The 15,000-nt window shown below is 40.3% G+C and overlaps 1 long non-coding RNA gene across 1 annotated transcript in view; it reads left to right on the plus strand.

Moving 5' to 3' along the window:
- Positions 1-15,000, plus strand: part of LOC135095283 (uncharacterized) — a 26,746-nt gene that overhangs the window by 966 nt on the left and 10,780 nt on the right. Inside the window, exon 3 of the long non-coding RNA XR_010264209.1 lies at positions 248-321. This is a non-coding gene — a long non-coding RNA (uncharacterized LOC135095283). The remainder of the gene's footprint in view (positions 1-247; positions 322-15,000) is intronic.

Here is a 15,000-nt window from a genome sequence, read left to right on the forward strand (position 1 = left end):
CAAAGGGTCTTCGGGTCCTCCAGGCTCAATTCCCTAACCTTGCTCTGTACTCTCGCTCTTCCTTCTTACAAGCAGAAAGTGAGTCCATTGCAATATGAAAAGAATATAAAAAAAGGTGCCAGATTATGAAGAAATGCAGTTGTAGTGTAGAATGTTACTAATATTGTACCGAAATGCATTATTCATACATATTTTGAAACTTTTAAAGCATTCTGCACATCTTACCGTGTTGTTTTATATTTGACAGTGCCGCCGAAGTCCCGAGCGGCTTCGAGACAAGGAAGAGAAGCTCCGCGACTCACTTGAGCCAGTCAGTCAGTGGTCAGTGGCGTCAGCTTTGTTGTGGTGTACGCGTGAGTCTTGTGTTTTCTTGAACGCTTTTTTGGGCTTTAGGTGAACCAAAACTCTCCCAAAGCCTGTCCACAGTGGTCACCAGGTATGTTAACCTGGTAATGAGTGTATTTGGACATACACTGCTAGTGAAACTGGTGTGTCATGCCTCGCTTGGCTGGTAGGAAGCAAACGGTTGAAGAATCAGTTGCCAGACCATTAATAACTAACATTTTCTTAATTTTGCATATTTACTAGTTTTTGTATTTCATATGACTATCTAGGATGTAAGTGTTTCCAGTGCCATGAATCTAAAGGAATGGTGCTCGAAATGGGAGCTTGTAAGGCTGAGGGACACGAAAATAGGCTTGAGTGTTGGCGAGAGTGGGCGGTGCGCCTACTGTTTAGGCGTCTCTGCCCCTCACCAGTCACCACGCATCCCGCCGCTGTCACAACATTCCCCGGTATATTACACTTGTTTCTGGAATGTTTACCGTAATGTCTGCAATCAGGAATCATCGTAAACATTAACCATTGTTGTCTTTCTGACCACCAGCACATCCTCTGCCGTTCCACCTTCTACCACTCCGATGTTATCTTCCACTTCCTTGTCGCTGTTTGTTCCTCCACTTTCATAACCATCATCCACTGCCTTTCCCTCGTCACCACATCCTTCACCTCCACCACATCAACTCACTCCACTTCATCAACTCATTCACACGAGGAATCATGTGTGGAGCCAAGAGTGAGAGAGCTGAGGTGAATCAACACTCTTTAGTAGAATCACTGTTCATCTCATTAAATTGAGAGTGACTTGTTGCCATGGGTTTATCTTTACCCCCACCAGCCCCACCCCAACCCAGCCTCCCCCCAGCCTTACCTCCCCTAGTCTCACCTCCCCAGTCCCATCTTTCCAGCTTCCTGTTCCTAGTTTCGCCTCCCCAGCCTCACCTTCCCAGCCTTCCCTAGCCTCACCTCCTCAGTCTAACCTCCACAACCCTGTCTTTCTAGCCTCGCCTCCTCTCTCCTGCTTACCTTGCCACCCACCCCCCAGCTTCTCCACTCCCCAGCTTTATTAGTAACGATCCCCGCAGGCCACGTAATTGCATGAGTCATTACCTTGTCTGTGTGTGTGTGTGTGTGTGTGTCCACGAGGAGGTAAGGAAGCAGCAGCAGAATTGGCCTTTAGGTATTTACATTGACTTATTTGGATAACGTGAATATCAAGCATCTCATTTATGCTTGAGGTGGGATTAGGTTAGCGGATGTTAGCTGGTTGTCTGTCTGTCTGTTTGTCTATCTGTTCATTAGTCTTTGTCCCGATACATCAATGTATTTTCTTTTTCTATTTACCTCAGTTTTGTTCTGTATCTATCTGTTTTTCTTTCTCTGCTTCTATCTATGTATATATCTATCTACCTATATGTATCTGCTGGTCTAATTTCATCAATCTATTTATATGTCTGTTATCTACCTTTATAACTTCTCATTGCTCTCTCTGCTTGTCTAATTTCTTCCATTTATATGTCTGTTGTCTACCTATACAGTTTCTCACTGCTCTCTCTCTCTCTCTCTCTCTCTCTCTCTCTCTCTCTCTCTCTCTCTCTCTCTCTCTGGTAGGCTCTGTGGTACGTCGTTCGTGTTGCAGTCTGAAGGTTACGCGTTCGATCATGGAAACCTTTTTCGTCACCTTCACGTGGATGTTGCGGCGTCATAACTCACTTAGAATCATTGATGCAGTGAGGCGCTGGTCACTGCACCGCGGGGGCGCTTCGATCATGAATACTATCGTGCGGGAAAATTGGTAACTTCCAGTAAAGTGTCCACCTAGTGTTAAGAAAGTGAGAGGAAGAAATGTTTGCCAACGCCCTTCATAAGGAGACCAAACGAACTGGAATTGACCAGAGAACCTCTTGAGAATAAAACCTTTTGCTTCACATTTGGATTAAATTGTTGGACTTGCCTATAGACTCCCACACTCTGGCGTCTTGTGAGTTTTTTTTTTTCTTTTCACAAAGTTTCGCTGCATGAATACAAAAATAAATTCAACCTCTTCCCTCTCACTCACAGTCCTCAAGGAACATTGTAGTTTTTGTTGTCCTCGTCACGAGCTCTTAAATGATAATACTAATAAAAAAAGAACAATAACATATATATATATATATATAGTAAGTATGACTCCTGGAGGTCCCGGGATGGTGTCATGCCGTGACTCCCCGAGTGACGTGAAAACCCTCCTTGAGACTTAGTTACTGGGGAAGTCTGCCTCCTAGTGGCGCCCGCTGGAAACGTAGGAACAAGCCTGAAGGATTGGGCCTACGGCTAAAGTGCTTCCCCGCGAGATGAATGTGAGGCGGGGAGTTGGACAAAATATTCCATCCTCCCTTCTCAATGAACGTTCATAGAGTTATGGGGTTCCGCCAGGCTTCGGAGCCCAGAACAGCTTCACTGATCAGGAGTCCTTCTGCTCCTTGGAGTTCTCTATCTCGTTGGGGTGGGGGCCGTCAGGGTGATTTGCCGAGTCGGTGGGTCAAACCCACTTACCCTCGACAGCGGTAGTCACTCTGACGTTTCCGGGATGACGGCCTGCTGGTGGGTGGGTAGCGCTCTTCCTGCCTTCAAATACCAGCGGGTTCATGGCTTTAATAATGGGGTACACGGTGCGGATGCGGTACCAGTCCCCCCCGGGTCCGAGGGGCGGGCATAGAGCCTCTGTGTCCGTCCCTCGGATCACGGGCGTCCTAGCAGAGCTCGCAGTCTGTGAATTGGTGTTTCATGCTGCGGCGGGTCTAGTAAAGCAGATAGCCAACCGCCTGGCTGAGGGTGGCGTCCTCAGAACCGGAATCCTGTCGGGGGCGACTTCGGCAGGTAGGTTTCGCATCACCTGTGCCGTTGAAGACGGTAGGTGTGAGTAGTGCTGGCTTTAGCCCACTACCCTGTCGTCCCCTCCAAAGGGGTTGTCCTGGCCGCCTGCTATCGGCTGCTTGGTCACCAAGCGCGGGTAAACGGCGGTCGAACAAAGCATGACTCGATCAAGATTTTTGTTGCCCTTGGCCAGTGTCCTCCCTACATAAAAAAAAAAAAAAAAAAAAAAAAAAAAAAAAATATATATATATATATATATATATATATATATATATATATATATATATATATATATATATATATATATATATATATATATATATATATATATATATATATATATATATATATATATATATATTACAGTCAAAATTTTATTCAATATTTTCAATGTGTTGGTGAACAACTAGTATTACCTAGGTAAAACTAGTTATACCTTAATGTGTTTGATATAACTAGAAATATCAAAGTTTAACTAGTTAAATCTAGTTTTATCTGATCGTGTAAGGTAAAACTAGATTCAACAACGGTACTGAATGTCAAAAGTAGGTGAGGGATATGACCACTCGTTTGAGTACCATTGCTCATTTGAGTACCATTTTTGGGGAACTCAAACATAATTTGTTTGTGTTTTTAGCTCATTTTAGTACCTTTTTAGGTGGCTGAAACGCTTATTGGTCTATTAACATATGTGGGAATATATTTCCCACACTAAGTGTAGTAACAAATGTTTAATCGGACATGCAATGATAAACATGCTTTTATTCCTATCAAAATTATATAGCGGTACCTTTGATAACATATAGGAAAAAAAATCTCTGCCAAATTGTCACAATTTATTTTTAACGAAATGTATTAAAATTCATTAAAACAATTATCAATTTATAATTCCAACTTAATTAAAATAAAACACAATAATAATGAAACGCATCTCATACTCTTCAATAAAACAAACTGTGACAGACCCAAGACAAAGCGCTAGTAATTGAAGTTGCAAAGATATTCATTATTTGTTTTTACATGACATACTATTGTGACACTTTGAATTACAAAGGACTTTATTTTTTATACATTTGGAAATGTTGGTTGCACAATCTTTTGTACAATGACATCTAAAGAATCCTTGGCCTGTTCCCACACTTGAACTAGTTGCTGCACTTCTTAAAGATATTTCTTTGTCGGTAGGTATATCTTTCACATCTAGGAATAACTGTTTACACACATCAAATTCAGACCGACTATACAATTTGTTAAGAATGCCGTCTCTAGTACCTAACTTATACAATTCATCCTCACTTCTGTTTAAAACAACTGCAATGATATTCCGCAAATCTCCTTTTCCCTTGTCAACATCTGGAATTGGTACAGTGACATTTTGTCCCACACTTGCTGGAGGGTGAGACGCATCAGACACTGTCTTCATTCTTTTTGCCTGCTTTTTCAAACTAGTACTAGCTACTTGCCTATCATGTGATGTTTGTGCTTCAGAATTACAGTTTAAACATATAACATTAGATCCAAAGCCATCCTTGCCGCTCTCAACGTTTATTCCACAAGATTCGTGAATATGTGAGCCACACTTCGAGCAGTAGTGACCTTCACTTATTTCCATTTCACACACACAGCACGAAAACACTTCACTTCTATTACTAGATCGTGAATTTATGTCATCTTGATTTGTCATCTGCAAAGCAACATTAGATTCCCCAACAGTGTCCTTGTTTACATGTGCAATTATCTTCTCCAAATCCTCCTCATTATTTACAACTTTAATCAATTCTCGTGGAATGCATGTTGTTGCAAGGCCAACCCTTGGTTCTACACCAAACATTGCTTTGTATGGGCTTCGATTTATACCAGAATGATGGGCTCTGTTCTTCATAAATTGTACAAAGCGTAATCCTTCGGACCACCTTGCTGTATCATTGTCTTTCATCCATCCACTTAACATATTTTCAATATCTTGATTTGCCCGTTCCACAGACCCTTGACTTTGACTCTGTCTTGGTTTTCCATGCACAATTTTCAACTCTGGCCACAAAGAAGCTAAGGACGTTATAACACTATTTACAAATTCTCTTCCGTTATCACTCTGTAAAATGCAGGGTTAAAAAAATATCAACAAGGTGATAAGCAACTTCTTCAGCACGTTTACATTGCAATGCACGTAGTATCACATTAATTTAGTTAAATGATCTTGATAAACCATTATGAATTTATATTTTCCATCTGCTTGTGTCTGCATATCAATTAAGTCCACTTGACACCGATTATTTAGCTCTGAGTGTAAGACTGGTTTGGAAACAAGTCCTCTTTTCTTTTTTATTTTTCTTACTTTGGCACACTTCACACATGGTCAAGAAAAGTTTTATCATATCGGCTGTCACATTTGCATATTTCCTGTTAATTTCACATTTCAGTCTATCTCGACCACCATGACCGATTGCTACATGAGATGTCTTAATGACTTCAAAAATCTCGGGAGCAGGAACGTAATAACGAACTTGGTCATTTTTGCTACTTGCAATCAGTTTTTGAACACCACCAATTTCAATGACATCAAACCGCTTCAGTCTTCTGTACTGTAGAGACGTTTTCTTCTTAGCAGTTTTAGCCTCCTTTACCTCCTGCAACAGTGAACCGTATTTTTCTGCAGTAAGTATGTTGTAGTGTGGTTCTTGTTGCACGTCCCACTTCAGTATGGTCTGTAAAAACATAGTCTCCCATTCAGTGTTAGCTGCCTGGTTAGGAGGGCGGTCAAGAGGGTGTTCAGGATGGTCAGGTGAGCTCCAAGCTGCCATCTTGTTGTATTGGTGGCTCACGAACAACTGAAAGGTGAAGTAAATCAGTGAACCAGCTAAATGAGAATGAATCCTCCCCCCCCTTCCCCCACCCTACAAACTATGACTCAGTAACATCTAACAAAGAAATAACAATTAAGGTAAACGGCAATGCAATAATCTGATATCAGAGGACAACACACGTACTAACCTGTGTCAATGCAGGAGGACAGCGGACTGAAACATACAAAAACTGACAAGCCAGCGTCCTCACTTCCGGTGTTTGTCAAGCGAGTCCCACCCTTATGGTCCCCACATGGTTCACTCCACTCCCTAATGCTACTTATACATAGAAATGTTTTCCCTGGCACTACACCAGTTTCACTTTTAGTCTAACCTAGTTTTCCCAAACTTAACAATTGTTAAAACTAGTTTTGACTGAAGTGTGTAGGTAAAACTAGGTGTAAAATACATTTCGTGTTTTACCGAGCCTTTATGTTAAGAAACTAGTTTTGCCTAGGTAATACTAGTTTTTACAAACAATAAATTATATTACTAGTTCTGACTAGTTGAAACTAGTTTTGGTTGATTTCGGGTTCTGACTGTAATATATATATATATATATATATATATATATATATATATATATATATATATATATATATATATATATATATATATATATATATATATATATATATATATATATATATATATATATATATATATATATATATATATATATATATATATATATATATATATATATAACCAGTAAAGATTTCCCTCCAACTTGCAGTCCTCGTTTTCTAAGGTCTCCACGGCAGGTCTTAAACGCAGGTTGCAGGAAACTGAGGGCAGAGTCTTTTTTTTCTATAGCCTTTGTTCTACTATTAATATTCATTCTGCTTCGTGGGTCACGAAGTGTTAAATTGATATATTCTCGTGTCTTAATTCTACACAATTCTAAAAACATTTTTTCTGTAAAGTGATGAAAAACGAGTCAATTCTCTACCTTCAGTTTTTGTTTCATTAAAACGAATCCCTGTGCTAAGTAAATATAGTAATGTTTAACAGATATTTTTGGAGGGGCTTTTTATATTGTTCAGCACATAATCTTAGCCACGTTCCTTCACAGTGAGGAGGGATGCATAGTCTGTATCCCTAGCCTTTGTTGTACTGATACCATTCCTTCTGCCGTAACTTCAGTAGTTTCCACGAAATATTTTTTTCTCACTTTGAAAGTTCTTTACGACATAAATCTCAAACATGTTCTTGAAAAGTGAGAAAACAGGATTACTTCTATCTGTCCTTTGTTTTACTCCTACGATTCCTTCTGTTTCCTTGGTTCGATAATCTCAAACTGACATTTTCTCGTTTTCGTAATTCCTCAGGGGAGAAATTTCAAGCACGTCCTTCAGAGCGGGGAGGCCTGTGTCTTGTTTACCTTTAAACTTTGCTCTGGTGATGTGATTTGTTCTGCGATGTAACGTTAATAGTCTTCAGTACACATCTTCTACTTTGCTTTAATAATACCATTCCATCTGCTATGTGTGTCTTAAGCTGATATTTTATTGTATTCTCAGTTTTTAGGAGAAAAGTGAGGAAATCTTTAACCTTTCTTCTAGTAATGCGATTCCTTCTCTTACGTCCCCTAGGAAGTATTAAGTTTAATTTTCTTGTTTATATATATATATATATATATATATATATATATATATATATATATATATATATATATATATATATATATATATATATATATATATATATATATATATATATATATATATATATATATATATATATATATATATATATATATATATATATATATATATATATATATATATATATATATATATATATATATATATATGATATTTCTTTCTTTCGAGGGAATTTGTAGCATGGTACAGAAAAGTGAAGGAGAGGAGTACTCTTTACCTGAAGCTTTTGTTTTGGTAATACGATTCCTTGTGGTGTGTGACTTAAGTATTGTTTTTGTAAGGTCTTTAAGACAGAATTTCACCACGTGCCTGGAGTGTGAGGCGGGAAGAGTCAGTTCTTTATCGTTGGCCTTTTGTTCTTTTTATTTCATCTCGACAGAATCTCGGCCACTTCCCTGAAAAGTGACGACCAACGAATACATGACTTAATTGTGGGTTTGTTATACTAATGTGATTCCTTTTGTTGTGTAAGTTAGTGAGTTTAAGTGATGTATTCTCGTTTTCTTAATTCTTCTTGACTATTTTCAACCACATTCCAGAAAACTAAGGAAGGGTTAGAATTCCTTATCTCTGCCTTGTAATTTGGCAGTGCAAATCCTTCTCTGATGTAGATTTTACGTTTTTTTTTTATTTGATTATCGGAATTGTTGTGGGCAGATTGCAAACCATGTTCATTAGGAAAAGTTTTATCAGTATTTAAGGAAATATTTCATTTTTCTCTCGCCAAACTTTGGAGGACACTAATCTGAGCCACGTTCAAGGTGAAGGCTTCGTTTCATGGAATAGAAAAGGGTGTGTTTTGTTAATGTATAGCGGCAGATTCATCCCAGAGCGTGTCTTTACAAGCTAGGGAGTCTTAGGCAAACATTTTCTTTTCTTCTTCAATTCCTCTGGATAGAAATCTGAGCCACATTCCTGGCAAAGTGAGAAGAAGTTTGTGTTTTCTTTATTTATTGCGTTAGTTTTATTTCCAGGGCTCATTTTTGGTACGTAAGTATATGTTTTATTTTTACTTACTACTTTTTTGATGAGGGAGGTGGACGTGACCAGAGTTTGAACTGAGCAGATTGAAAAGGCTAGCGTTAACTGACTGAACCATGAGGCACTTGTTTTGTGCGTGTAAGCAAGCTACTCTTAAGTGCACATTTTATTTTATACATTTACCACGACGGAAATTTCTCAAGTATGGCAAAAAGAGGCTCCTTTCCTTCCAACAGATTTATTAGAGTCGTGTTTGTCACTTCCAGCGTTACATTTTAGGTTAGATGGTCGTAGCAATAAACTCCACATGCAAGCCTTAAAGAATAACATTTCCTTCCACAAGTCACTGTAATTAAGTTCCTCATCTGTAACATCCATTCCATCCATCATGTGTAGGCCAGGCAGAACAACACTGGGTCTAGAAGCTGCTCATGTTTGTCTGTCTGTCCACGCGTCGCCTGGAACTCGTGTACTGAAAGCCTACATGGAAATCTGCAGCTGGAAGGGAATTATATCTTGTAACGAGTGAGGAGAGCGGCAGGCAGACCTTGGCAACCCCTCGCGGGGTCTTGGTATATGTAAACCTGCGTGTAAGGTCTCTTCGAGCTGCCGGGCTGGGAGGTGGTGCAGTTTTGAGTACTGGCAGGTGTATTGCATCGGCAGCGGTGTGCGTCCCTTCCATGTCGTGCAATTCAGGTACTGCCCGAGCCTTTTGAGTGACGCGACTTCTGAATCTTTGTGAAACGTGTTGGTGTGAAGTGTGGGTTTGTGAGGCACCACTGGCAGGCCACGAAGGACAGGGTGGCCCGAGTACTTCAGCCTTTTTACTGTTTATTTTATCGATGGTCAGTGAAATTCGGTACTGTTCGGAACGGAACGGAAGAAAAGAGTGGGTGAAATAAAAAAGAACAACATAGAGAGAGGGAAATTTGGGTGAATACGGGATGAAACAATGGGGAGAAAGACAGCTGGTACTGTTCGAACCCCTTGACTTACGTGACTTTTCATCAGCCTTTGTGGAATGATATAAAGTGCGGCTGTCAAAGACACTGCTGGCAGCGTAAAGGATGACAGGATACTTCACACCTTTTGTGCTTGTTTCATTGCTGGTCACTTAACAAAAAATGTGTGTGTGTGTGTGTGTGTGTGTGTGTGTGTGTGTGTCTGTGTGTCTGTGTGTCTGTGTGAATGTATGTGTGTTATTCATTCAGCACTAGGAAGCAGACAAGTATTAAAACAGTTTCTCTATTTACTAGTGATGAAAATGGTAGAAAACACACATACACACACACACACACACACACACACACACACACACACACACACACACACACACACACACACACACACACACACACACACACACATACACACAAGGACATCACACGTTGGTAGAGTTGCTGTTAATCCATTAACTCAGGATTACATTGGCGGGGCGCGAGGCAGTTTGATATAATGGGTGTGGCACATAACCAGCTGCGGTGCTCTTTGGTGTATACATTTGCTTGGTGTCAACACAGTTACGTACTTAATAACTTGCTGCTTCGTTCTCCGACATGGTCTGTATTTCCTGCTGCCTGTGACTGGAGCTGTTTCCACACACAAGTGTCCTCAATGAAAACTACATTGCCTTTCTTTCGGATCTACCTTTTTTTTTTTTTTGCGGGAAAGAATGACTTTGTGAACCATTATCTTGCCCTCATTCCTTCACCGCTCATCCAGATTTATATATATATATATATATATATATATATATATATATATATATATATATATATATATATATATATATATATATATATATATATATATATATATATATATATATATATATATATATATATATATATATATATATACAATCCTTCACCTCGGAGTCCTCATCTGGGAAGGGGACCACAAATGTCCCCAGGTTGGACTGCTCTTCAGATATCGACTAAGTGTCTTGACAACCCCCCCCCCAACTTTTTTCCATAAACTTGTGCAACATTCGCGGTCTAAGATCTAATTTCCAATCTGTAGAACACCACCTCTCCTCTTGTAAACCTCATCTTCTTTTCGTCACTGAAACACAAGTGTCTGACGCAACAAACATTTTCAAATTATTTACAAAACTAAAGTGCAAATATAGTTATGGTTATATTTCTACGTCACATGTACAGAGAGAGAGAGAGAGAGAGAGAGAGAGAGAGAGAGAGAGAGAGAGAGAGAGAGAGAGAGAGAGAGAGAGAGAGAGAGAGAGAGAGTTTTACGTGTGTAGATTAATAAAAAATATTCTTGAAATTCTATTAAACCTTACCTGAGGGGATATGGAAGAAGGGAGAGGGGAGGAAGGGGGAAGGGAGAGGTGAGAGGGAGGATGGGAAGGGGAACGAAGGGGGAGAGAGGGAGGGAAGGGAGGAAGGAAAGGGTTGAAGAAAAGAGGAAAGTTAAGGAAGAGATGATTGCTGTGTTATCATGTTCTGTTTATCTATTTATTTATTTATTTATTTTATTTATTTATTTACTTATTTTTATAGGTGAGAATTGCGATTGTGAAGGAAAATTTTTGTTTGTTTGTTTGTTTGTTTGTTTGTTCTTGTTTGACCTGCCTTTCGTTCCTCGTTTCTTTGTTTTATATTGTTTGTATTTTCTGGTGTTGTTCTTGTCTTCCTGTTACTCCTTTTTTTGGCTCCTTTTCTCCTTCACCTCCTCTCCCCGTCCTTTTCCTTTTTTTTTTCCTTTTTCTTCTCTTACTTTTCATCTTCCTCTTCCTCCACCACCACCACCACCACGACAACTATTTTTTTTCTTCTTCCTCCTCTTTACTTTCCTTCACCACCACCACCACCACAAGTTCCCTCCACATTGATCACATTGTCAGTCTCTCCTCACTCGATCCCTAGTATACAGCGGCACTCATTCCTCACCTAGTGGCGGCAGTTAGGGTGCACGTCACTCCCGGGTGTTACAGGAGACTCATTACAGGACAATAAACACGTTGCAGAGGCTCAGGTGTTGTCACTATTTACCTGGATATAAACACCTTCATTATTCTCCACTCGGGTCGTCTGTGTTTTTTCCCTGACAGGTTCAAGATTGACTTAAAGAGACAAGAAGGGAGTGGTTCATAAATAGAATGGTGGATGAATGGAATAGAGTAAGGAATCAGGTCATTAGTGCAGAGTTATATGGGAGTTTTAAAAGATTGGACAAATTTATGAATGATTAGTGGAAATTGATGTGTTTTGTAAAGACTGCCACGTGTAGGCCTGATGGCTTCTTGCAGCTTCCCTTGTTTCCTTTGTAATGTTCTTATAGCCTCGTGTTCTTGAGCTTTTTCTGTCTCACCAGGGCTATTTTCAGAGGCTACAGAGATGCTTTCTGAAGTTGTCACGCGTGTTTCTCCCACTGGTTAGGTAGAATCCTCGATCACCTGCTGCTACAATAATGATCATTGCGTAGGGAGGGGGTGGCAGGTTTACTGGGGGGGGGGGGGGCGCCTCTACCCTCGACCTTGCTCTCTCACGCCTCGCTGCCTTACGTGGGGCGAACACGACCTGGGAAGACATAAACCGATAAAGGAGGAAGAGGAGGAGGAGAAGGAAGAGAGGGAGGAGGAGGAGGAGGAGGAGGAGGAGGAGGAGGAGGAGGAGAAGGAGTACTTGGCGGAATAAAAGAAAGCTAAGTACAGCGGAGACAAGTGGGAGTGAAAACCTGAAGAGGAAAAAAAAAGGGAAATGAAGAGAAAGTTGCTAATGATAAGAATGAAGGTTACGAGACTCTGGAAGAACAAAGAAAATGAAGAGGTGAACCAGAGGGATGAATAAGAGAACATGAAAATGAAGAGAAAGGATGAGATGAAGAGGAGAAGGAAATGGAGAAAGAGGAGGAGGAGGATTAAGAATAGAAGGTCGAAGAGAAGGAAGAAGAGGAGGAAGGGGAAAATTACAATGAAGAGAGAGGAGGAGGAAGACGAGGAGGACAAGAAACAGAAAGAGAAGAAAAGAGAAAGAGAGAAAAAAAAAATCAGTAAGACGGAGTAAGGGAAGATGAAAAACAGAGGAACACGAAAAAAATAAAAAAAAAGAAGAAGAAAAGGATAACATCAACAGTATCACAAGTTCATTACCTTCACACGGTGTTCACTTGACTGACTTTATGAAATTCGTGCACACCTTTGGTTTTCGCTGACCAGTGCTCACCTCAGCCCCTGCTTGCCTGATATCCTGCTTGAGGGAGAGTGAATGCCTTGAAATTAGTGATTAGCGGACGGCGAGGGGCGGAGAAGGAGGCTGGCAAGGGTGGAAAGGAGGGAGTGGATAGGTGGAAGGATGGATGGACTAGAATGGTGGATCGGATGGTTGTTAGTGGGTGGCGTGGATGGTTGATGGAAGGATGGAAAGACTAGGATGGAAGGATAGAAGACTAGGATGGACTAGGATGAATGATGTCTGGACTTGGATGGTTCACAGTGGATGGTCAGGATGAAAAGTAATGATTTTGTCAGTTTTTTATCGTACTGTGAACTTCAGAGGGAAAAATGTCGAAAAAAATGACTTGAGGGGAATGTGTCCAGAGGGGAGGATGTTTCTAGGCGAAAATGATCAGAGGGAAGAATGAATAGAGGGAAAAATGTGTAGAAAAGGAAAATATCAGGAAAATTACTTGAGGGAATCATATTTACAAAGGAAAATATCTAAAGAGGAAAATGATGAGAGGAAAATAATTACTAAAAGGAAAATGACAACAAAGAAAATTACCACAAAGAAGAAAATGAAAAGGAAAACTGTTCAGTGGGGAAATTATGTACAGGAGAAAATAACGAGAAAAAAAAAATGACAAGATGAAAAAAAAAAAACGGTGAGGGAAAATTTCAATAGAAAAATTACTTCTTTCTTTTCGATATGGTTCCCGTGACATCGTTGTAGTGTGAAAATACTCATACATACAAGGCAGGGAGCGTTGTAATTCTATCTAGACGCTTGACCTCAGCTGACAGTCTTAACAAGGCCCTCACATCCTCTTTCTCTCTCCCTCCTTCCCTTCCTTCCTCCTCTTTACCTTTTTTCTTCCTTCTTCTCTTTCTTTCTGTTCTTCCAGATGTTCTTCTCCCACACTTCCTGGTTTCCTCTTTTTCTTAACCTCTCCTCATTCTTCTCCTCCTCATCTTTCTCTTCCTCCTTCTTCCTCTTACTGGTTGCTTTTCTTTTACGCGTTCTGCATTCCTAACTTCTTCCTGCTCTCTTTACTCCTTTCCTACTCATTCCTCCTACTCTTCTTATATCCATCTATTTTTTTCTTCTCTTTATTCCTTTTCAGTCTTTCTTTTCCTCCTCCCCTGTCCTATCTACTGTCTTTCTTCTTCTTCCTTCTCACATCCTTCTTTCCTTCTACTCTTCAAATGTTCATTTCCTCATGTTTCCTTACGTCTCTACTTGTCATAATCTTCATCAGTAATCTTCCTACACCTTCCCATTTTTCCACTGCCTTCATATTAATCAGTCCCACAATGAGATGAATAAAAATGTTGAAAGGTGATGAAATTGATCCTGCGCTATTCATGTGGCTACAGATGGAGGCGCAGCAAATGAAAGTGAAAGAGAGCGCGCCAGTACTGTAGTTATTCACACTTGTTAGCTGGCAGGGGAGAGAGGTCGTGAAGCAGCGCTCATGGCATTGTTAGAGTGAACGAGTGAGTCAGTGAGTCAGCGAGTCAGCGAGTGAACTTGAAGAAGGAATGTGAAGAAGATCGATATGGCTAGAGAGAGAGAGAGAGAGAGAGAGAGAGAGAGAGAGAGAGAGAGAGAGAGAGAGAGAGAGATTATGTAACAGTAAGAATCATGAAAAATATGAGTGAAATATTTGCAAAGTATGTAAAGTAAAATAACATAGAGATTGCAGAGATATTACACACACACACACACACACACACACACACACACACACACACACACACACACACACACACACACACACACACACTCTGACACACATACACACACACACACACACACACACACACACACACACACACACACACACACACACTGACACACACACACACACACGCACACTGACACACACACACACACACACACACACACACACACACACACACACACACACACACTGACACACACACACACACTGACACACACACACACACACATTGACACAAACATACACACACACACACACACTGACACACACACACACACACACTGACACACACACACACTGACACACACACACACTGACACACACACACACACTGACACACACACACACACACACTGACACACACACACACACACACACTGACACACACACAC

This window comes from Scylla paramamosain, chromosome 48, assembly GCF_035594125.1.
Source record: "Scylla paramamosain isolate STU-SP2022 chromosome 48, ASM3559412v1, whole genome shotgun sequence".
NCBI lineage: Eukaryota > Metazoa > Arthropoda > Malacostraca > Decapoda > Portunidae > Scylla > Scylla paramamosain.